Source organism: Neomonachus schauinslandi, chromosome 4 (genome assembly GCF_002201575.2).
Source record: "Neomonachus schauinslandi chromosome 4, ASM220157v2, whole genome shotgun sequence".
Lineage (NCBI taxonomy): Eukaryota > Metazoa > Chordata > Mammalia > Carnivora > Phocidae > Neomonachus > Neomonachus schauinslandi.
Genome location: NC_058406.1, coordinates 71,226,425 through 71,250,218, shown reverse-complemented (window position 1 = coordinate 71,250,218; position 23,794 = coordinate 71,226,425). Strand labels below are relative to the sequence as shown.

At 35.2% G+C, this 23,794-nt stretch overlaps 1 pseudogene; it reads right to left on the bottom strand.

Annotated features, from left to right (window-relative positions):
- Positions 1–817: 817 nt before the first annotated feature.
- Positions 818–22,704, bottom strand: LOC110580450 (annotated as a pseudogene).
- Positions 22,705–23,794: the final 1,090 nt, after the last annotated feature.

Sequence of the window (23,794 nt, the reverse complement as noted above, 5' to 3'; positions counted from 1 at the left end):
ATACATACAAAAAAACCATTCTTGCTATCTAATAGTCATTTCATACCTAGGGTCAAAACTTTGGTATACCACTGTCAATCAATAATAAAAAACAAATTTGACGGGGCGCCTGGGTGGCTCAGTTGGTTAAGCGACTGCCTTCGGCTCAGGTCATGATCCTGGAGTCCCGGGATCGAGTCCCATGTCGGGCTCCTTGCTCAGCAGGGGGTCTGCTTCTCCCTCTGACCCTCCCCCCTCTCATGTGCTCTCTCTCTCTCATTCTCTCTCTCTCAAATAAATAAATAAAATCTTTAAAAAAAAAAAAAACAAATTTGACATCCTTACTGTTTTAGACCTTTCTTGTTGAAAAATTATCTTTATTGTCCATTTTGATTATAGTTTATATAAACATGAAGTATTCATTCATAAGCAAGAATGAAACCTAAATAATTCTACCATAAAATTATGTTTGTTGTGGATATATAAATATTTTTCAAATGGCTTGGCTGAATTCTGATTTTGTTAATATACCAAATGAATTTGTAGCACACTCTGAAAATGTTTCTTGAAATACCTTCAAGTACAAATATGCATTTTCTTTTTTTATTGAGTTAATAAATGGATTTTTCAAAGATAGGAAATAGTATACTCATTTTGATTTACATTTAGCAACTAATTAGTTTATTAATTAGTATTAATGAACTCAAGTAGTTAGGAAATTTACAACTTTGTACATTTACTAAGAGTTTTGTTATAGACAAGTATAGCAAGTTAAATTCTAAATAAATGGTAATCAAGTATGTATATATTGAATATTATTTCTAATACACTTCCTAGTTTAAAATATAGATAAAATCACAGCTAGTCCCAAAATTGCCAAACTGGTTGTAAAAATGTTGGTACCCAGAGCAGACACTGGATTCCTGTGGAGGAATAAACTTGGTTGCTTGTGCAATGTTAGAAACCTCTGAGGTGAGATTAGCTTCATGGATGGCTTGAATTGCAATATAGAATTTGGTGCCATTTTCTGTTTTAAAAGGTTCTGGTTTAAATTCAAAATTTTCTATTGAGCCAGCCTCCTTAGGTATCAGACTTTAGTGTTCACTAAAACAGCATTGTCAAAATCTTCTTGGAGGTCCAGGAAACACTTATTCTTATAATGTAGCTGTTGGCTGAAAAACAATAGATACTTCATGTATATTAAAATCACTAGGATGCCTTATTACCACCATATTTTCTTACACTTAGGGGCTCATCAGAAATGTACACTAGGATTTGGACATGGAAATCATAGATGTAGGTTTTATATGGTTATTCCATCTTCATTCTTTTAAGAACCAATATGTGAGCAGTTTTTAATCTAGTTATCTAACCAAAAAATTAATTCAAAATCTTATAGTACTAAAGAATGAAATCTAGATTTAAAAAAAAGATTTTATTTATTTATTTGAGAGAGAGAATGAGAGAGAGAGAGAGCACGAGAGGGGGAGGGTCAGAGGGAGATGCAGACTCCCTGCTCAGCAGAGAGCGCGAAGCGGGACTCGATCCCAGGCCTCCAGGATCATGACCTGAGCTGACGGCAGTCGCCCTGAAATCTAGATTTTTTTAAAGAAATAGAAATCTAAAGATCTGAATCTACTTTTAGAACAAGGAACACAATAACATTCAAGTATAGGAAAGACATTCAGTACCCCACAACTGTATTATTTCTCATTAAGTTGAGAGGGAGTAATAGGAGAGGGGAGTGGGAGATCAGTAGAGTGGGAGACAGGGATAAGGATAAAGGGAAAAGGAAGCAGAGAGGCTAGGATGTGTACTAATTAAAATGTGCTTAAGAGCTTAGGCAGACTTTGATTAGTACCTTAATTCTACACTTTCTAGCTGTGTAACAAAGAAAAATATATTTCACCTTTTTTACCTTCATTTTCTTATCTATAAAATGGAGATTCAGTCATTCAGTTCATTCAACAAATATTTATTGAATGCCTACTACTTGAGTGGTGAGAATTATATATGATAATGCATAAAAAGTGTTTAGCAGAATGTCTGGGACCTAAATGTTTGAAATATTAGTTATTATTATAACTTTGTCAAGAAAAGAAGGGAAGATGCTGACATAATTTTTTTATTCCAAATTTCTTTTATTAGAGATCTACCAGAGCTATCAATGTAAAAATATGTTTTTTTTTTTTAAAGATTTTATTTATTTATTTGAGAGAGAGAGAGCACATGAGAGGAGGGGGGAGGGTCAGAGGGAGAAGCAGGCTCCCCGCCGAGCAGGGAGCCCGATGCGGGGCAGGGAGCCCGATGCGGGACTCGATCCAGGGACTCCAGGATCATGACCTGAGCCGAAGGCAGTCGCTTAACCAACTGAGCCACCCAGGCGCCCTGTTTTTTTTTTTTTTTAAAGATTTTATTTATTTATTTGACAGAGAGAGAGACAGCGAGAGAGGGAACACAAGCAGGGGGAGTGGGAGAGGGAGAAGCACGCTTCCCACGGAGCAGAGAGCCCGATGCGGGGCTCGATCTCTGGACCCTGGGACCATGACCTGAGCCGAAGGCAGACGCTTAACGACTGAGCCACCCAGGCGCCCTTATAAAAATATATTCTCACATTCTGAAATGCCATGAATAAAACATCAAATGTCTTTTTTTGAAGTGAAGACTATTTTTTCATGAAATGTTGAAAGTGTTTTAAGTGTGTGGTAAATAACTTCGATTTAGTGATTTAAAAAAAATTCTGACCCTCTGCCTTAACATTCTAGTTTCTTAATAATAGGGCATATCAATCCGTTTTACTACTCTTCACACACACCCTGCATTCCATTTAGGTGGTTCTATCTATCATCTATCTATCTATCTATCTATCATCTAGCTTTTATTTTAATTTAGATATTTTATTGTGAAATTTTGCTTTTTTGACCTTGATCATATTATTTGGTTCCTTCTCTCCCTGTCTGACCCCCTGTATGTGCCTCCCTCTCCCTATTTATGCAAGTTGTACTTATTCTTCAAGGCCCAACAGGAAGTCCAACATCTTCATGAAGACTTGTTTTCATATTTTATCCACCCTGATGACTCTCTGCCACGAACTCCTATTGCATGGAATGGAGTTCTCTAGAATATTTTATGGAAGTTCAATTTATCTTTCCAATTAGATCATATTCTTTGTCTTAGGACAAATGGTATGTCTTATATTCCTTTTGTATCAACTAGAGTATCTGGCACTGTGTTGGGTTTGTATTTGACCTCTTTACTTGTTGACCAACAATATAGGTATTAAGTTGATGCCTCAAGTGATAGAATTATAGAATTATAAAATATTAGAATATAGAATTATATATACTTGTTTAATACTTTAATACTAGGTCACCTAGTAATTCTTATATTTGACAGGTATGGAAATTGGGTCCCTGAGAATTTAAGAACTTCATTGGATATTATATAGTTATTCATTTATTCTTTGAGATACTGCTACTACCTTCTTTTGCAATGCTTGATGGTAACATTTGATAGCAACTACAACCTCTTCTTATTTGTCACAAGGAAAGAGAGATTAGATTCCACCTAATTTTAGGCATTTATGGTTAAACATAGTGAAGTTCTTATCTCCCAGGGTTCAGATAATAATGCAATCTTTCTTCTTCTTTTGGTTCCTACAATCAGCGTGAGGGCATTTATTATGAACCCAATCTTGAACTAAAGGCACCATCTTGACTGAATTGAATTCAGAATTAAAAATTTGGTCAGGTAATTTTCTCTGTGGCTTTTTCAGTGGAGGTTTTTTTCTTTTTTATTCTGCTATATCTTTATGGATCATAGCATGAAAAAATAATGTATTTCAAAAGCTGTCATGATAAGAGTTTTCAACATTGAAGTGCAAAAGAGCTCTTTGTGGGTATTCTGTTTTCTTTGGTTTTAGAATGATTTTTTCCTTATATAATATGATAAAAAGAAATACAGCTTTGAAAAATGCTATATAGGAAATGAAAGACTTTTGAGAGTATACAGTGAGAGGTTTTTTTAACCCAGGAGAAAGAATACTGAACATGGGGCTTTTCAGCTCTGACAACCCCTGAGAAATTGTATATATTGATATTGTATATTGCTTTCATTTTCCCACCTTTAAGGGAAAATAGCAAGATTGGCTTTATCGCAAAAGAATCTACTAGTCTAGCACAATATTGGAATATGATAGGCATTCAATAAATACTAGTTAAATTCAGTTTAAAGTATAGATAAAAGTGACTCAACTTTCTAGAATGAGGACAATTTATTATAAGGAACTTCGAATGAATGAGATATTTCAGCCTTGTACTTTATTCAGACTCCATGGCCAAATTATAAGTAGTGTTATTTATAAGTAGGACATTAGACAATTCCTAGCAAATGAAAGCCAAAGGGATTTCTTTTATATATTTTAAAACATAATATGAAACTTACCTTTTCCTTTATCAAGGACATTGCTAGGGGCAGTCGATGAAAGTTGAATGTGATCTTCTTTAACCTTAGCCTCAAGGTCTGTGATTTTGCCAGGTGGGAACACATGAGTATGACTACCAGCAGGAGGAGCTCCTGATACAGTAAATGACCCGCCAGAGGTTAGTCGGCTGAAGTCTTCTACTTTAGCTTCTGACATGTTGTGTATCTTTGACTTCAGGCCCTGGGTGGGTTCAGTATAATTTTACCTACAAAGAAAGTAATTTTGTGACTTTTCATAATGCTATGTCTATTCTTTATCTTGTAATTTCATTTTGCAGCTATAGAGGGGTTAATATTGATTGTAGACATTGAAAAAGTAACAGCTTTTAGTGAAAAAAAGCTTGTTTTATTGGTGTCATTTTAAAATTGATGAGACATTATGCAATGTTAGAACTATCTCTTAACATACCTGTCTTTATTACTTAACTGTAAATTCTTTGAGGACAAGGATGGTGTCTTATTTTTTTAGCTACAGCATCTAGCACAATGCCTGCCACATAGGAAGGTGCTCAGTAATTTTTTTTTTTTAAGATTTTATTTATTCATTTGACAGAGAGAGGGAGCACACAAGCAGGGGGAGTGGCAGGCAGAGGGAGAGGGAGAAGTAGGCTCCCCACGGAGCAGGGAGCCCGATGTGGGGCTTGATCCCAGGACCCATGACCTGAGCTGAAGGCAGAGGCTTAATCAACTGAGCCACCCAGATGCCCCAGTAATTTTTTTTTAATGTAAATGAAATGAACTGAGGGGAGATGTAAACAAAACATGTTGGAAGCATAGCCCTGTGTTAGGTCTTTTAATATAAATATGACTTTGAAATACAGAGATAATTATATAACTGTATACTTATGTTTTCCATAGTACATAATATTTTCAGTGCTTAACCACTTGTAACTTATCTAAACAGATGACACATTTCTATCTTAATGTCACTTACCATTTTCAACGTAGCCTGGTATATACAGAGCTTTGTTCTGTTGTTGTCTTAAACTTAGTCTAGCCATGTTGTTTCTCGCCTGGGCATGTACTTTTAAACTGTATCTACCATTTCCATGGTATTCTGTAAAATATCATGAGTAGACGCCATCATTCTTCACAGTATCAGCACTTGCATATTATAATATAATAATTAGTCATTCAACAGAGTAACAATGACAGTCCTAAGCAATGTTCATGAGCACTAGTGTTGGCAATCATTTTGGGAGTGAGTATAGCATAGTGGCTTAAGTACATGAACCCCGGAATCAGACTGCTTGGGTTCAGAGCCTGGCCTGGCTACTTGCTAACCTTTGACCTTGGAAAAGTAATTCATGGTAAATATTCAAATAATATTAGCTATTATTATTTCATATAGGAATCCTAACAAAATAAAGAAAATATAATTAAATTGGCAGAAACATATGCAAAACACTGACACTAATGAAAATAGAGAAAAATTATACTCAGTTTCCATGAAGAAAGTCAAATTGTTCATAAAATTTAAAAATAAATGTGCTCATATCTATGTGTAGTCAAGATAGAAGAGTAAAAAATATTAAAACCATAAAAATCGAATTTGATTTACTTAAAAATTGATTCATTCACATACATAGGAAATATTGATTTCTAAGTTATGTGACTGTAGTAGGATTTTCGGTTCAGTGGAAGTTGATGCAGATTTTTATTACTTGCACCATTGTCCCAGAGCTCCATTATTATTTGATGTCCATCTTTGGTTTCTATAGTGGCTGTTACGTTGATTCCCAGAACAGGCAAAAACCCTTGACTGACTTGTGCGTAAACAATCATTGGGCTAGGGTAATGTGTTGTACTTTGGCTCATGTGAGCAGTTGGAATTACTGGGCGTGTGGTAGGACTTTTGCTCAGGTAGTCATTGTCACTGTTAGCATTTGAGAGTTGGCATGTTCATTTAGAAGGCCAAGTGTCTGTCTGAAAATCCAACATATCTATTTGAGAGTTTTTGTAATAGTTTCCTATTCTTGTTTGGAATACAAAATTATTTAGAAATTTAAGCAGAGTAACAGTAATGATTTTTAATATTCAATTTTATAAGCTAGTAAACAATATAGATACAAATCTCTATTCTGCTTGGCTTTTTTAAAAAAATTTATTTATTTTGAGAGAGAATGAGAGTGAGAGAGGGGGTGGGGTGGGGTGGTGATGCGGGGAGGGGCAGAGGGAAGGGCAGAGGGAGAGAAAGTCTTTTTTTTTTTTATTCACACAAATTTATCCCCCAATTTATTGTTTTTAATTCTGCTGTGGTTAATTCCTTAAAGACTCAAGGAGGGTTTTTTTTTTTTTTTTTTTTCCCCCAATTCTTCCAAATTTTCTAAAAGCACGTAGTGAGTCAGTGACATGGAATCCTGCGGATTAAGCCAGCTTTTGCGAGCACTCTATAAAGGCCCGTACACGAGTTGTGTCTTTCCACAAGTTGTGTCTAAACATGGTTGTGTTTATTCGATCATAAAGCAAGGTTAACATGATTGTAAAGCAGGTTCAGGATTCCAAACTCAATGACATTTCACTATGCGTTTAACGGGGCTTCATACACGTCACACAAGACATGATATAATACAAAGTCTCACAACAAACAAGATACCATAAAGGTAAGTTAACGAACCATAAGTGAAGTCAGTCCCTGGGCACCACTGAGAAGACTCGGTCTGGTCCGGGTCAGCCCTCCATGCTCACTGCTTATTATGTTCAGGCCATGGAGGAGCTCTGTTCTGTTCAAAGAGCAAGCAGGCAGAGCCCTCAGGGGCAGCTGCCAAGTCGTAAACTTGACGCTGAGCACAGAGCCTGACACAGGGCTCAGTCTCAGGATCCTGAAATCAAGACCTGAGCTGAAACCAAGAGTTGGGCATTTAACTGACACCACTCAGGCAACTCTTGGCTTCTTTTTTGTGGCAGAGGATCTGTTGCTGCTTTAATATTGACAGTGTAGTAGATGTATCTTCATTTTTTTCCCCTTGAAGTTGATTGATAAATCATGGAGAAAATAAAAGAATAGTCTTACCTCTGCAATACCTGGTATTCGAAGACAGGCAGACCGAATATTTAGTTTATCTACTTTGAAAGCTGAGGGTTCATATTTTGTTCCTTTTGGATCTTGGAGAAGAATTTCTGGCTTTTGTATTGTCCATGTGACAAAAAAGAAAGTGTCATTTCCAATTGTACTATCCACAGGTACTGTACCATTTATCCATTCTCTTCCTATAATACTCAAGGCTTTACTCTCTGTTACATAAATAAAACAAAGAACAGAGAGAACCAATTTTTAATTATAGTAATAAAATTTCAAAGCTTTGTCAGTTCAGAGTAATTCTAAATTTATGTCTAAGATTTCATGAAATAAGATTTTGAAGAATTTAGCAAATAAAAACATTTATAAATAATAAACGAATCAGAAGAAAAGATGGCTATAAGTGTCACAGAAAAGCAAATTCAGGAAGAATGTTTTTCAGTAAGAAATATTTTCAGGCAAAAGAGTTATTTATTAGAGAAAGAAATGACTAGGATAATGGAAATTTATTAAAAATGTGAAAAGGCAAACAATTTTTCTGAGATACCAACCTGAATAGCCTGCTGAGTGATGCTGCCACTTCTAGATGAAATTCTACTGAAAGCATCAATAAGGTCATTTATGTCTTTATTGGCATAAAAACGATGTCCTCCTAAAATAGAATTGTATTTACTTTATAATACTAATTTTAATTGGGAAAAATCATACTTGTTCTTGTGCTCTTATCAATATAAATTTGAAGAAAACTTAAAGAACTGGCCAAATACCATTGTTTTTATATCAATTATTAGATGTAAGGGCCTGCCATATTAGTAAAGTTGATCTAATCACTAAATACTGTTATAAGAATGAAATTTAAGACAATTTTTTGAACCAGCTGCTTATTTTTAGTTGTATCTAAGGTATACCAAAACAATTTAAAGAATACCAGTTTAGAATTAAGTAAAAATTAAGCGAGAAAATAAATAGTATAGGAGTTAACAAAGAAATTACACAGGTTAAGTAAGGAATGGAAAAGGATGGGTACACCTGGGCGGCTCAGTCAGTTAGGCATCTGACTCTTGATTTTGGCTCAGGTCATGATCTCAGTGTCGTGAGATCCAGCTCCTCCATGGGCTCTGCGCTGGGCATGGAGCCTGCTTAAGATTCTCTCTCTCCCTTTCTCTCTACCCCCCTGCCTTGTGCTCACATGCACACACATGCTCTCTTTCTCTTTCTCTTTCTCAAAAAAAAAAAAAAAAGGCAATGGAAAAGGATGGATTGCTGGGGGCAAGAACTGGTAATCAGGACTTTAACTACAGCCTTGGGCAAATCATTTGTACTCTGTAGGTTTCCATTTCTTCTTCTATGAATTAGGGCTATCTGAATCTTTTTTTTTTTTTAAAGATTTTATTTATTTATTTGAGAGAGAGAGAGCACATGTGAGGGGGGAGGGTCAGAGGGAGAAGCAGGCTCCCTGCCGAGCAGGGAGCCCGATGCAGGACTCGATCCAGGGACTCCAGGATCATGACCTGAGCCGAAGGCAGTCGCCCAACCAACTGAGCCACCCAGGCGCCCAGGGCTATCTGAATCTTGACTGTAGGATTGAACAGGATAAATATGAAAAAGAATTTTGAAATTGCAATTGAGGAAGTCATTAGTAGCCATGAAGAAAGAAGTTTCAATTTGGTGGTATTGGTAGAAAGTGGTGAGAAATGAATGAAGACAGAGAATATTGACTAATATTAGAAGAAGCTGGTATAGGTAGAAATGCAAAGAGGTGGGGTTGGGGAAGAGGAAAGATTAATTTGAAGGCCAAGGACAAGGAAGGGACAAAGATTAAATTTTAGGATAGGAACTTTATGAGCAGGGTTGTAGTGTAAGGGGAAAGAGCCCTGGGAATAGGAGAGACTGAAAATATATTTTCTATTCAAACTATATTCCAAAGGTCTGCCTGTCATATTTGACAGGGTCTCCAGTTTTTTGGCAGCAAAATGTCCCAGAGCAATGGTGTGGATGATTGCACCACTTTGCTTTACCTCCTCAAAGCATGAGCTTATGTGATCATCTTCCCCATCTGTTAGTAATATGATTTCAGAACCAGAAGTACTCTGGTTACTGTGGATAATTGCCTGGTAGTGAAAAATCAGAATATCATATCTCAATAAATTTAAAATAAGAATAAACCTACTCTTTAGTCTTGAAGAAGTCTTTAGGCCTAGGCATCAGAGCAAGCAAAAGGAAATTTTGCATTGTCATTCCAGGCTGAGTTGGCATAGAAATGAGTGTAATGTACAATGGTCTTGTGGGTTTTCAAAGACAGAGTGTTAGCAGTGCTTCTAATCCTTTCAAATATATTCAAGCTACCCAAGAGAGGAGAATAAAACACTTAGAACAGTGCCTAGCAAATAGTAAGTACTAAGTGAATGTTAGTTATTATTATTCCAGGAGATGCTTGAGGTAGAGGCAAATGACCCAGGCAGTTTTGGCAGCATACTAGACAATATTTGCAAAGTCATGACTAAAGGCAGGTATGCAAAGTTAAATTATGTGCCTTTCTATGTATTTTAGTTGATCATTGAAGAATCTGAGGATTTCCTGGAAAAAACATTGAAGTAAGAAATAGGAAGTTCATAAATTTATTATTATAATTTTTTTGGTCTTTTCCTGACTTCTATCAAGAGTATTGGCTAAAAATCTTTAATCAGACAAATTGAGAGTAAATTCTACCTCTGCCATTTGCTAAATAGAATATCTAGCGTTTAGTTCTCCACCCCCACCATATATAATAGAGTTCTATAAATAGCGCAGTGTAGTGATTAGCTTTTTAGATTTTGGAATAAGAAAGACCAGGTTTTGAATCCTACCTATATTTGCTAGTTACTAACTATATGATCTTAAGAATGATACTTAATTACTCTGAACCTTAGTTTCCTTATGTGCAAAATGAGTGTAATAATACCTTACTAAAAAAGTAATGGTAAGGATAAATAAGATCATACATGTATTTAACATAGGCAATAATGTAGTATATGCTCAATAAATTTTAGCTGTTATGATGATGATTATATAAGTAAAATACTATATATTGCTATGGTTTCATTTTTTTTTTTTTTAAGATTTTATTTATTTGACAGAGAGAGAGAGACAGTGAGAGAGGGAACACAAGCAGGGGGAGTGGGAGAGGGAGAAGCAGGCTTCCCGCTGAGCAGGGAGCCCGATGCAGGGCTCGATTCCAGGACCCTGGGATCATACCTGAGCTGAAGGCAGACGCTTAACGACTGAGCCACCCAGGCGCCCCGCTATGGTTTCATTTTAAAAGTAATTAAGAGATATTTATAACTTTGAATGTGACTTAACATAATCTGTTCAGCAATAAACTCTGTGGTCAAAATATCCATAGATATATATCAAGATATATTAAGAAAAACATACAAACCAATATGTACAAACATTAAGACACATTCCCAAGATATAATACTATCATATTTTAGAAGTGAATAGACATATATAAGAATTTTGTTTATTATAATAATAGCAGTCCTTTCTTGAGCACTTATCTTACATAATTCTCATAATTAAATGAGATAGGTACTGTTGTTTTCCACATTCCCTTAGTTGAGTAAACAGACTTTCTGAGTTGATAACTTACCCAAGGTCATTTAGCTAATAAATAATAGAGCCAGAATCCCAGGTTTGCCTGAGATCCCAGGTTTGGCTGCCACATACATCCTCCAGGCCTGCATGCCTCCTTGAACCAATATGCTTTGTAAAAAATAGACTCCACGAGAAAGCTAAGAGAGAGCATTAATTAGTGGCCTGTAAAAGGGTAATGATCTCTACTTTTTTTAGCTGAAGCAATGGGAGGGTCAGTGAATGAAAGCAATTTTCTGTTTTTGTGACTTAAAAAATGACAATAAATAGGCTTAAATAGGTTGGAAGAAATTCAAATGCATACCGTAAGGCAGGTTAATATAGTGCTGAAAAGTTGCTCTCAATATTTTATTTCACAATTTTTATTTCATTAAACTTCCACCTGTGTGTCTTGGGTTTGGTACTGTCCTGCCTGAGGAACTATCCTTGTGATTTTTAACTGTCAATTTAATTGATGAACTCGGGTTTTCTTTATAGCCTGGCAACAGTGATAGTTTCCCTCTTCCACAGCCCCCTCAACAGCATTATTGTTTACTGATAGTCGTTCAGATGGTGGGAGTGATAAAGAAATGGTGAGCTCCTCAAGAAAATTGCAGTGATAATGTGCACGCTGGAGTTTTCTTCCCTTGTTTAACCATTCACCAATGCAACTCAGTACCTCAAGAGTACATTGGTGGAATAACCACACTCAGAGAGGCTACCCAGCTGTAAGCAACAGACAGTAGGGGAGTCTTTTAAAAAATATACCATTTAGATAAGGGACCTATGAACTCATGACCCTTGTTCAAAGATAGTGGGGTAAAAATAAAAGCAATGGTAAATGGCAAATGATATTTAGAAAAGTATTTTTATTTTACCTGGAATCCTGCTCTGAGACCACTGCAAATTGAAGTTCCACCACCAGCTTCTTGAGGCAGGTTTGCAGTGATCTTTTCGTAAGCATTATTACCAATTATTTCTGTTAGGTAGTTTTGGGTTGTAGCAAAATGTTCAAATGTGACCATCCCAACCAAAGATCCCTTTTCAATAATTAGAAGCAAGTATAGTTCTGCTGCTTGATTCATTCGAAAGAGATAAGATAAAGATATCTGAACAATTCCCGAGTCTCCTCAAATCTTGACAGATTGGTGAAAGACAAAGTTGTTCATGGGCCAGAGATCTTGATAGTATTGGTTACTGTATTTTAGAGTTTGACCCCCTTTATTTTATTAAAAGAAATAATATTAAAGAAAAAATGGAAAAATCAGTCATGTTATACTTAGTAAAGCCTTAAAAATCTATGCCTTTTTATTTAACAGTTTTAGGGCGCCTGGGTGGCTCAGTCGGTTAAGCGACTGCCTTCGGCTCAGGTCATGATCCCGGGGTCCTGGGATCGAGTCCCGCGTCGGGCTCCCCGCTCTGCAGGGAGCCTGCTTCTCCCTCTCCCACTCCCCCTGCTTGTGTTCCCTCTCTCGCTGTGTCTCTCTGTCAAATAAATAATAAAAATAAAATCTTTATTTAACAGTTTTATATTCAGGAATTTCTGCTAAGAAAATAATTTAAAAATGCGTACAAAAATGTTCATTGCAGCATAATTTTTATAACAAGTTGAAAACTCTAAAATGTCCAATGACAGGAGGCTGACTAAATTATGGTATGTGCATATGATATAATCATTAAAAATTGTATCATGAAATCGTTTTTTTTCCATAGGGAGTGTTTCAGGTATGGTAAGTAAAAAAATCATATTATAAAATATTATACAAAATATAATCACATTTTTGAGGAGGAAAAACAAATACACAAACAGAAAAAAGACTGGAATGACATATGCTCAATGGTGGAATTATGGATAAATTTTTTTTGTTCAGTTATAGTATTTCTAGTTTGTTAGAACTCAAAGTTAAAGAATAAACATAATCCATCATCCAATCATCTTAATATAACAATTATTTTTATTTTAGTGTATTATCTCTTAGTACTTGCCCATGTAGAATCATTGTACTAAAAGTTATTAGAGTAATAAATACATATTTTAGGTAGCTTAATAGAATTAAACCTAAGATTAAATTATATTTCTAGTAGCTTAACTACTTAATTTAAGAGAGCTGACAAATAAATGTCTTACCGAACTCATGCTTCCAGATTTATCAAGTACCAAACAGACTACTCGCTCTTTGGACTTCAGCAATGAAAATGTAGGATGAGGTGGTGGATCTGTTCCTTTCATGGGAGATGCATTCCAAAAATCATCAGAGTCCATAACTACATCCCATGTGCTTCTGCTACTATGCATTTTGTTTTATAGGTTTGGAGCTTCTGTATTATGAGTTTTTGCTGTACAAAATTCAGTTATCTGGAAAAAAATCAATTAGAAAACACTATTACAATAATTGGTAAGCGTTACTTTCCTTTCCAAATATGCAGCTGGCTGCCACATACATCCTCCAGAGATTTTATCTCCTGACAATTAAAAATTATTTCATAATCTAACAATCTCACATCCATTTTGCATACCTCAGTAGAGAGGAAGCAAGGTGAAACCATCACTGGAAAGTTTTTTGTTGATTCTTTTAGGTATAGGGAGATCATAGATCATGGCAGGTGGGGGAAGCGTGTGGCTGGTACAACTGCTTAACTTAACTTCTTATTTTCCCTTCTGGACTTTGGGTGACTCAAGCTTGAATTAAGTTTAGTAGAAAAGGGACTGGATTTGCAATAATTTCTAGCTGCCCTTTAAAAGTGGGATAAAGAAAATGACCTTCTTTAATTGCCGAAGTGTTTTCTATATCTTTATAGTTGACCAAAAAACTTGAGAACAGATATTTTATTTATTTATTTATAAGATTTTATTTATTTATTTGAGAGAGAGCACAAGTTGGGTGGAGGGGCAGAGGGAGAAGGAGAAGCAGACTTCCTGCTGAACAGGGAGCAGAGGGCTCAATTCCACAGCAGGCTCAATCATGACCTGAGCCGAAGGCAGATGCTTAACCTACTGAGCCGCCCAGGCGCCCGGAGAACAGATATTTTAACAAGCTGGATTATTTTTGGCTCTAGTGAACTCTGACATAAAATAGTACTACTGAGAAAGAAATGAAAATGTAGGAAGAAAATGAGGAAATCTGATTGCTGCTCTTTCAGTTGCAAATGGTGAGTTGTAGCCAGCAATTCTGCCAAATGATGTTTCCTTACTGTAGAATCTGTGAAAATTCTCCAAGTTTTGAAAACTTAGTAACTTGGAAAAATGTTCCCATAAACTAATGCAGCATTCAAGAAGGAATTCATCTTGCAGTAAGCCTCAGCTTATTAGAAATATATTTTTTAAAGATTTATTTATTTGAGAGAGAGAGAGAACTAGGTGAGGGGCAGAGGGAGAGGGAGAGAGAGAATCCTCAAGCAGACTCCCTGGTGGGCACAGAGCTGACCTGGGGCTCAATCCCAGGACTCTGAGATCATGACCTAAACCGAAATCAAGAATTGGATGCTTAACCGACTGAGCCACCCAGGCACCCCGAGAAATATTTTTATAAGTGGCATTGCATGTTTAAAAATGCCCTCCCAATATAGAGTTTCCAGATGTAAGCTCAAATTTAGAACTAAATTATTAAATTTGAATACCTTTTATTTAAGTTTTAAGATTTTGTTTTCCTTCTAATATGGATGATTGACAATGACTTCAGAACTATTTACATATCCCAGAAGGAGTTCATTGCATGGGAGAAAAATACAGTTTCATTCAAAGTGGTGATTGATAATCAAGTCTTGCTGATATGAAATGCCCATCAAATCTGGTCCCTCTTCCCCTGCCACTGACACTGCCTTTATTCAGAGACTTCAGCTCTCTGATCTGCCTATTGCTGTAGCCTTCTGGCTAATCTCTCTGCCTCCTGTCATCTCACTCCATTTTCCTCCTCACTGTTAGTACAATTATCTTCCTGAAAGAAGTAAGCTGATCATATCACCAATCTGAAGCTGTTAAGAAAAATCCAAATACCTTAGCTTTGTAGGTTCCAGTTTGTTCTTTCAATCTTGTTTCCTTCTCCTTGCTTTCACCATCCTCTGCTTATACCACACTGAGTTTTTTCCTCTTCTTAGAGTATGCTAGAAATCTTCACAAGGGTCTTTGCTAACCCAAATGGGAGAAGAGACAGGAAATCTTGTGCAAATTAGAAAAAGGTGACCTGTTCTCAAGCTTTCTTTTCTTTTCTTTTTTTTACTGCTATTTACCTGAAAATTGTTCTAATAAATATTAAAATTTTTAGTGACCATGATGCAGATAATTTGGGCAGTGCTCAACTTGTACAATCATGCATGGCATTCCTGCACTTTTCCCTACTCTTTGCTTTTATAAACTGTTTTTTGTTTTTTTGTTTTTACTTAAAATTGCCCTTCCTATTCCTCCTTTGGCAAGTTCATACTCATTCCTTTTCAAATACAATTTTTTTCATCTCTTTAGAAACAATTTTCTGACCTCCAGGTGGAGATGTTTGCTGTACTTCCCTAGCACTTGGTTTATATCACTTCGTACTTTGTATTCATATATATATTTTCTTATTTCTCTACCTTTCTCCTAAACTGAGTCTGTCAAGAACAGTTATCTTTCATTATTTCTGTATTTCCAGCTCCTAAGACAGTGCTGGGCATGAAGTGGAAATAATGAAGTTGAAGGGAAGGAAATCATGGAATTGAACATTCGGTATTTCAGGTCATATCTCTCTTGGGTGAGCTGATGCCCTGGGTACAGATGCTATGCAATTTATTTAATCTGTGTTATGATAATTAGAAGTTAGTGTTATTTTGGATAAGATGTTCAGTATTTATCTCTGAGACATGGCTTATATAATTAGTTCCATCCATATTTCAGCTATATGATCTTCTTCATTATTATTCGTCTCTCAGGTAGGCAGCATGAGTTATTTCCTGAAAGATGCTTTTGGGATTTATAGCTTGGTATAGACAGTACGTATTCCAATTATCCTCTCGTATCACATGATCTGATACCTACTTGGATGCTGAATTCTGACAGCAGCTTAAAGTGAACTTTCTTGACTCGTATTTCAACTATTTCTAGAAGGGACCTTTTTTAGACTAGAAAACAACTTCTACTTAAATATCTAATTAGGTTCTTTTAAGAGTTTTAGCAAATAGTAAGTCTATATTTTGATTCAAGTTCTTCATCATTAATGCCCTGGGCTCTAAAACAATTTTAAATTTTATTGGAAATAATAAGCCTTTACAGACCTCTACCCAAAGAAGTATTGTTGCTAGTGATTTGGTATATGGAATATTGCTTCTTTTAAATAAGTTAGTCTTACTATCTAGAGGTAGTATACTTTATTTCGATTAGTTTTTTATAACTTTCATATTTAAAAATCTTTTTTTACATGCTTAGAAACCTTCATTAGGTAACTACAATATGTTTACATTAATTAAGATTGGACTTATCCAGGGAAAGAGACAATTGACTATTATCCAAATATTTTATAAATTTTAAAAACTAAAACTTTAAAGTTTATTTTATACTCACCTTGTGCTAAGCACTGTGATCATGCTTTATTCATTCTACCTCTTGTGAACCTAATAACAATATCCTGTGAAGTATTATAATTCCCATTTATGAGACAAGAGAACTAAATCTCAGATTTAGCAGTTTGCTTGTAATGACACAGTTTGAAAATGACAGACTGGGTTTTGATATCAAGTCTTTCTGATTCCAAGGCACCTGTTCTTATCCACTCAAATTTATATGTTGAAACCAGATATTTCAGGTCAAACATTAGCTTTAAAACTTGAATTATTGTGTTACTATTTTATAATTGATCAGACTGGTAATTGTGAACTTTTCCCTTAAGTTTGTTGTGTAGAAACAGAGCCATGTACGTTTGCACAGTATCACTTTGCAATAGCTTGATGTACTTTAGTGTAAAGGTACTAGAAAATCTAGAGTGTCAGTACTTTTCCAAAGCTATGGAATGAATTACTTTGGAAAAGTAGAATGACTAACACTTAGAAGAGAGAATTAAAAGTAAGGTTGTAGTTTTAGAACTACACAAATCCACAGAAGTCAAATGAGGGAAGGGATGTTGTAAGAAATTATGTGACATCAGTGAAAAGGGTACAGTTCTACTTCTGAAGAAAAGAAACCGGTTTATAAAAAAAAAGTGGAATAATTTCCAGACAACCCTGACACAGGCCGGAGAAAATGGTCTTTAGTTAATTGCCTGAGTAATCTCCTTCATTTCTTTTGGTATACATAATTACATAGTAGAAAATATAGCTTCCCTAATTAATTTTTCCTGAAGTGTTCCTTTGTGAAACTAGAAAAAGAAGGAACTTACAGAATCGAGACTTTGCATGAACATTATGGAGTCCCTTGCAGTCTGGGATTTTTTCTGGGATAAATGTACACTTTGCTGCATACAGCTCTGTCTGTGAGTCACGCCTGCATGGCCTTGTTATACAGCTGACATTCCTTGAAAACCACATTAATGCCAGTAATATGAGTTGAACATCTATGATGAAAGAATTAAGTTACTTTTATATATGAAGACCAGAAATCATGAGAAAAGACTAGCATCTACAATCTTTCCCTTAACGATAATTGCTACAGATCATGGACAAACATTTCATTTTGATAGAAGTAGTCACAGTGTCCTGCCTCTATTTACAATTGATGTCAATAGGAACAATCATGCCAGTTTATAGTTATTAACATTCATTGCCCACTAATGTAATCAATAAATCTATTATCCCTGTGACCTTGAACTAAAGATAATTCCTAAGCTATAGGGATGTTGTAAAGATGAAATGAGTTAAGAGATGCAGAGGAGTTGCTTCCTAGTGGGGATGAGAGAGTCAACATAATGCCAGAAACCCTCTTAAATTTCTATGTATGTGATACAAACACATCACACATATTGCTATGTAGTTATAAACATATATACACATATACATGTATACCATACATACAAAACCATGTGTGGTTTTGTGTTTATAGCATTTTGCAATTTACATTTTGAAAACCACTGAGCTAGATTGAAGGACAAAATAAAAATAAACATTGCATGGAAATGCTTGTGCATTCAAACAAACTGTTTAGTCTTTATGATAAGTAAGATAATTGTCAAGTCCCAGGCAGGGAATGGGGGGGGGGTGGAGTATGGGTAAAAGATTCTAAAGAGTTCCTATTTATCTGTAGGATTTACTTTTATTCTGCATTAATATCAAGTGTCAGGATATTAATCCACTTAGATAAATTTTTTTGTATTGCAAGGATTAAAGGAGATGGTGAGTCATATATTCCAAGAGGGTTAGCTCTGGGGTAAGCCTGAAAATGAAACTTACACTGCCTCAAACAAAGTGCCTGGCACACAGTAGGAGTTCATTAAACGTTATTTTAGATAATTGTTTTTACTAATATATCTCTTTTTATGACTGGTAAGAAAACTTACTCATTTTCCATTGATTTATCAAAAATTTGTTATTTGATACATTCTTTGTTGTTACTTTACTCTGTGCCAGGACCAAGTCTAGGGGAATAAAAAAAAAAAGTCAGTCCTTGAGGATCTTAAAGTCTAGTGTGGAAAATAAAATTACATAGACCACTACTGCTCTGTGTGAGAGAAGGCCATGTGTATTGCTTTGGGGACATTCTCACATTTAACACCAAATGGAGGGAGAGGAAAAGGACACTTGGGGAACAAACGTTTAAACTGAGTCTCGAAGAATGAACAAGCATTGTTTGGATAAGGGAGGTGGTGCAGGTAGGAGTTGCATGAGGTGAGAACCCTATCTGCATGAGACTCCATGCAGCTCAGTAGGGATAAAGCAAACAACATGAAAGACATGGGGAGAGGCATGTTTCTCTCACAGCTCTTTTCTCTAATATGTTTTTTATCCCAAAGACTTGTTTCCAATTACATTGATTTCTGTTGTTCTTTAATACTCTTCAAATACTCCATATTTAAATATCTCATCTATTTATTAATAGGACCTGTCTAAATCCACCCAGAATTATATTTATATTTAAGGAATATAATAATAATAAAATATTTATATTTCAAAAAATCATGTACTCACTTATCCTTATGAAAAATACTTTTTTAAGCTCAAGATAAAATGAAGAATAAAATATATTTAACATGAAGCTCTAGTAGTTTAATTGGTTTCATGGAACAGATTCACCTTAAAGAGTTATGAATCAATAGACATTGGGGAGGGTATGCGCTATGGTGAGAATTGTGAATTGTGTAAGACTGATGAATCACAGACCTGTACCTCTGAAACAAATAATACATTATATGTCAAAAAAAAAAAAAAAAGAAGATAGTAGGAAGGGAAAAATGAAGGGGGGGCAATCGGAGGGGGAGATGAACCATGAGAGACCATGGACTCTGAGAAACAAACTGAGGGTTTTAGAGGGGCAGGGGGTGGGAGGATGGGTTAGCCCTGTGATGGGTATTAAGGAGGGCACGTATTGAATGGAGCACTGGTGTTATACGCAAACAATGAATCATGGAACACTACATCAAAAACTAATGATGTAATGAATGGTGACTAAGAGAGAAAAAAAGAGTTATGAATCAAATGGAATAAAGGAAAATAAATAAATAAAATGAAATAAAGGATATGATAGGAACTTGAACTCCAGTTCTCAGATATCTTAAGGTTTAGGCTACAGCTTTTTCCTTTTTCCTCTGACAGTAACATATTTTAGTACAGTCCCCATGAATACCGAAATGAATCCCAATTCCTGATTGATCTTGGTACCAAGGTAGAATCCCCAGAAATATTTGGACATATACATAGTGGGGCAGGTTAGATATTGCAATTAACTGTATGAGCATTCAACCACTGAGATAATTTTTTTTTCCTAGTATAGAAAATTTAAAAATAATAAGTGAAAAGTTTTGAAAACAAATTTGTTCAATAAATGATACCTTGTTGCTTCAATAGTGTTCCGTCTGGAAATACAGAATGGCCAGTCCACATTATACTCATCAAATATTCCCCATCGGAGGTGGGCCCACTCATGGACAAACACTCTGCCTATGAGAGAATATTGCCACTTATAAATTTATATTTACAATATTTTAATACAGTGTCCATGTATTTTATGTTTCCCTGCCCCAGATCCTTAGCTTAACTGAATCAAAGAACTTTAGAAATTGATAACTTTCGTTAGTTCAAAAATGTTGAAATGGGTTAGTATTTATTACTTATTTTTTCAATTTGTTATTCTTATTATTTTTTTTAAAGATTTTATTTATTTATTTGAGAGAGAGAATGAGATAGAGCATGAGAGGGGGGAGGGTCAGAGGGAGAAGCAGACTCCCTGCTGAGCAGGGAGCCCGATGCGGGACTCGATCCAGGGACTCCAGGATCATGACCTGAGCCGAAAGCAGTTGCTTAACCAACTGAGCCACCCAGGCGCCCTATTCTTATTATTTTTAATTAAACACACACAAAGAAATATAATTTTGTTGAAATAACTACTATATTTCTAGATAAAGATGTTAATCAGTACTTATTTCTCTTTTTAAAAAATCTTTAAAAATACCATTAATCACAGTGTCATATTTGTTTCCAATGGAAATAAAAATGGAAGTATAAAATAGATAACCCTACCTCGGGACCAGTAGATATGCAAATTATTAATCAACAAGAAGTTTGGAGTAAAATGTATATATTGTCCTTTTTCCCGACATTGTCCATATTGAAGTGTTTAGGGATCATCTCCATATTTTAGGTAAGGATTGGCAACTATGACATCTGCCTAAAAAGCAGAAGAATAAGCAAAAACATCACAAGAGTGATAGAAACAAGGATTTCTTTTATCTAAATTAAGACAAGTAATATTACTAATTTAATTACTAAAGCAGTGGCTAGGAATTGTTAAAAAATTATGAGTATTAATTTTTAGGAAGCACAGGAAAAAAAAAGTGTAGGAGCTAGATAAAATACCCTACCTGGTCATATGATTCTTGTTTTGGCATTAAGTACTCAGATTTTGACTTCCAGGTCATTGGAATTAAAATGCTTACATTCCTGGGGCTCCTGGGTGGCTCAGTCGTTAAGCATCTGCCTTCTGCTCAGGTCATGATCCCAGGGTCCTGGGATCGAGCCCCTATCGGGCTCCCTGCTTGGCGGGAAGCCTGCTTCTCCCTCTCCCACTCCCCCTGCTTGTGTTCCTTCTCTCACTGTGTCTCTCTCTGTCAAATAAGTAAATAAAATCTTTTAAAAAAAAATGCTTATATTCCTGAAATAAACTCTTCGTTTGGTGGCATGAAATAGGTAAGTTGAAGCTTCAGTTACCATTTCCTGACAAAATATGGTAACAATTTCATAATGAAATGATCATGAAAGTGTATATAAGAACAAGAAAAACTGAAAAATAAGTTGGATTTTACTAACTAACTGAAAAATAAGTTGGATTTTACTCTATCTCTTTAGTCTGTAAACTTTTCATTTTCACATGCCCAGAAATCAACTCTTATTTTTTACCTATCCAGACCTGCATTCAGTATTATGGACTGGAGAGGGGAATGAGTTCTGGGTGAGATATAAAAGTGATTAAGACTGGGAGCTTGTTGGCAAGTTGCTTATTTAATTAAACAGAGGAGTTGATAATTGGGTTGAGAGTTTAAAGTTTTGTAGATTTTATACTTTTTAATTAAAAAAAAAAACCACTTTGCTAGATTTGAGTTACTTTTTCATATGGAGTGTGTTCATAAAAGGCAAAGTTTTACCAAGCAGTAAGGAAAATAAAAATATATAGGTCTCATTGGCTTCACATTCCAGTTTTACCAGTTATTTTAAGACTGTACGAATCATTAGCTTCTCTCATTTATGTAACAAGGGTAATAATTTACCTCATAGGGTTATTGAGAGGATCAAACAAGATCATATATATTAAAATGCTATATATAAAGTGTTTTTATTATACTGACTAACCCAAATAAAATTAAGAAGTAAATCAGCTTCAAAAATGTGCAATATTTTCTTTAAAATCAAATACATCAGAGTTTGTTAATTTTTCAGAGTTGAACAAGTATGAACAACTGAAAAAATGTATAATGAAGATCTAGGGCTTAAGTGTAGGTTAGCTATTTAAACATTATAAAAATAACTTTACAAAAGTAAAATTTTAAAAGAATTCTCCAGTAGGGCTAAGGTCTTTCTGTTAGCTTAGTAAGTTGAAGAAATACTGTAGTTTGGCCTTTTAATAATTTATTAGGGGAATGACTAATACTACTAATATATGAGAAATCATAGTTAAACTAAGCAGATGTTAATCTTGACAGTTTAGATACATATTACATAAATGATGAATATTGTCAAAGCGGTTTTGGAAAGTTGTAACTCTGTGAGAGCATATGTATGTGCCTTGGCAACATGGATGGAAAATACTTATTGGAATAAAAATAAATGTGTAATAAAAATTTCTCCCTTACCTTTATGTTTTGAATGAGTTTTTCATCTTCTTGTACCCTAGGGTTAATTGCAATGACAATGCCATCATATCCATTGTTATTCAAATTTACCATTGAGCTTTTCACTCCAGGCAAGAGATGTAGAGCTAGGAACAGAATAACATACAGATTGCGCACCATTATTGTACATTACAATAAACCTGTGGAAATGCAAGGAGAGTATTTATGTATATCCTTAACTCAGGAATTGGAATCTAGATAAAAATATTTGCATAAATATAACATTATGAATTACTAAAATATTTTGATGAACTTCCTTATCTCACCTCCTTATCCTAAAGATTTAAGTTGTTAAATAGCAATAGAGATTATGCTGAACATATTTATCATACTTTCTAAGACAGTTGAGGTCTTAAGTACTCATTGAGTTGAGTAATTCTTTAAATTGTGTAGTTGTCATCCTCATCATGGTGGTTAGTCATGGTGATCATCATCAAGAGATTGTCCAATCCTGGGATCTTTTCATAGAAAAGCACTTTATGGAAGGATGAGAAACTGAAATAAAAAGCACCAGGAAAGAGCAGATGAAAAAGGTGTGTTTAAAAAACAAAACAAAAAACAAATGAACTGGAGTGGGAGTGGCAATGAATTAGGGTCAAAGACTTCCTTTAGGTGGGAATGATATAAGCACAATGGTCAGGGTCAACTATGGATCAAGAAGAAAATGGGTTTTTTGATTACCTTCTGTGATAACTACTTGTGTATCTCAGTTTTCAAATAGCATTGAATGCTGTAAGTCTTATATAACTTGAAAACTTAATATGCTTTTAAAACATTTTTAAAAAATTTTTGTATTTTTATTTATTTAAGAGAGAGAGCATGAGTAGGGGGGGCAGATAGGCAGAGTAAGAAGCAGACTCTCCGATAAGCAGGGAGCCCGACATAGAGCCCAATCCCAGGACCCTGAGATCATGACCTGACCTGAAGGCAGACGCTTAACTGACTGAGCCACCCAGGTAAAAACTTAATATGCTTTAATTGAGATTTCTTTTTTGACTGAACACAAATCTGCCAATGTCCCTTAGCTTAAAATAGTTGTACACATAGCATTGTGAGCTGGCTTTGGAGTCAGATGAATCTAAAGCTGACCCTTGCCTTGGTCACTAACAGTCACATGATTCTTAATAAGAGGTGTATGGCTCTTTGGGAAGCACTTTCATACAAGACTCCTGGCACCTAATGAGCACTCACTAAATATTATCCATTATTA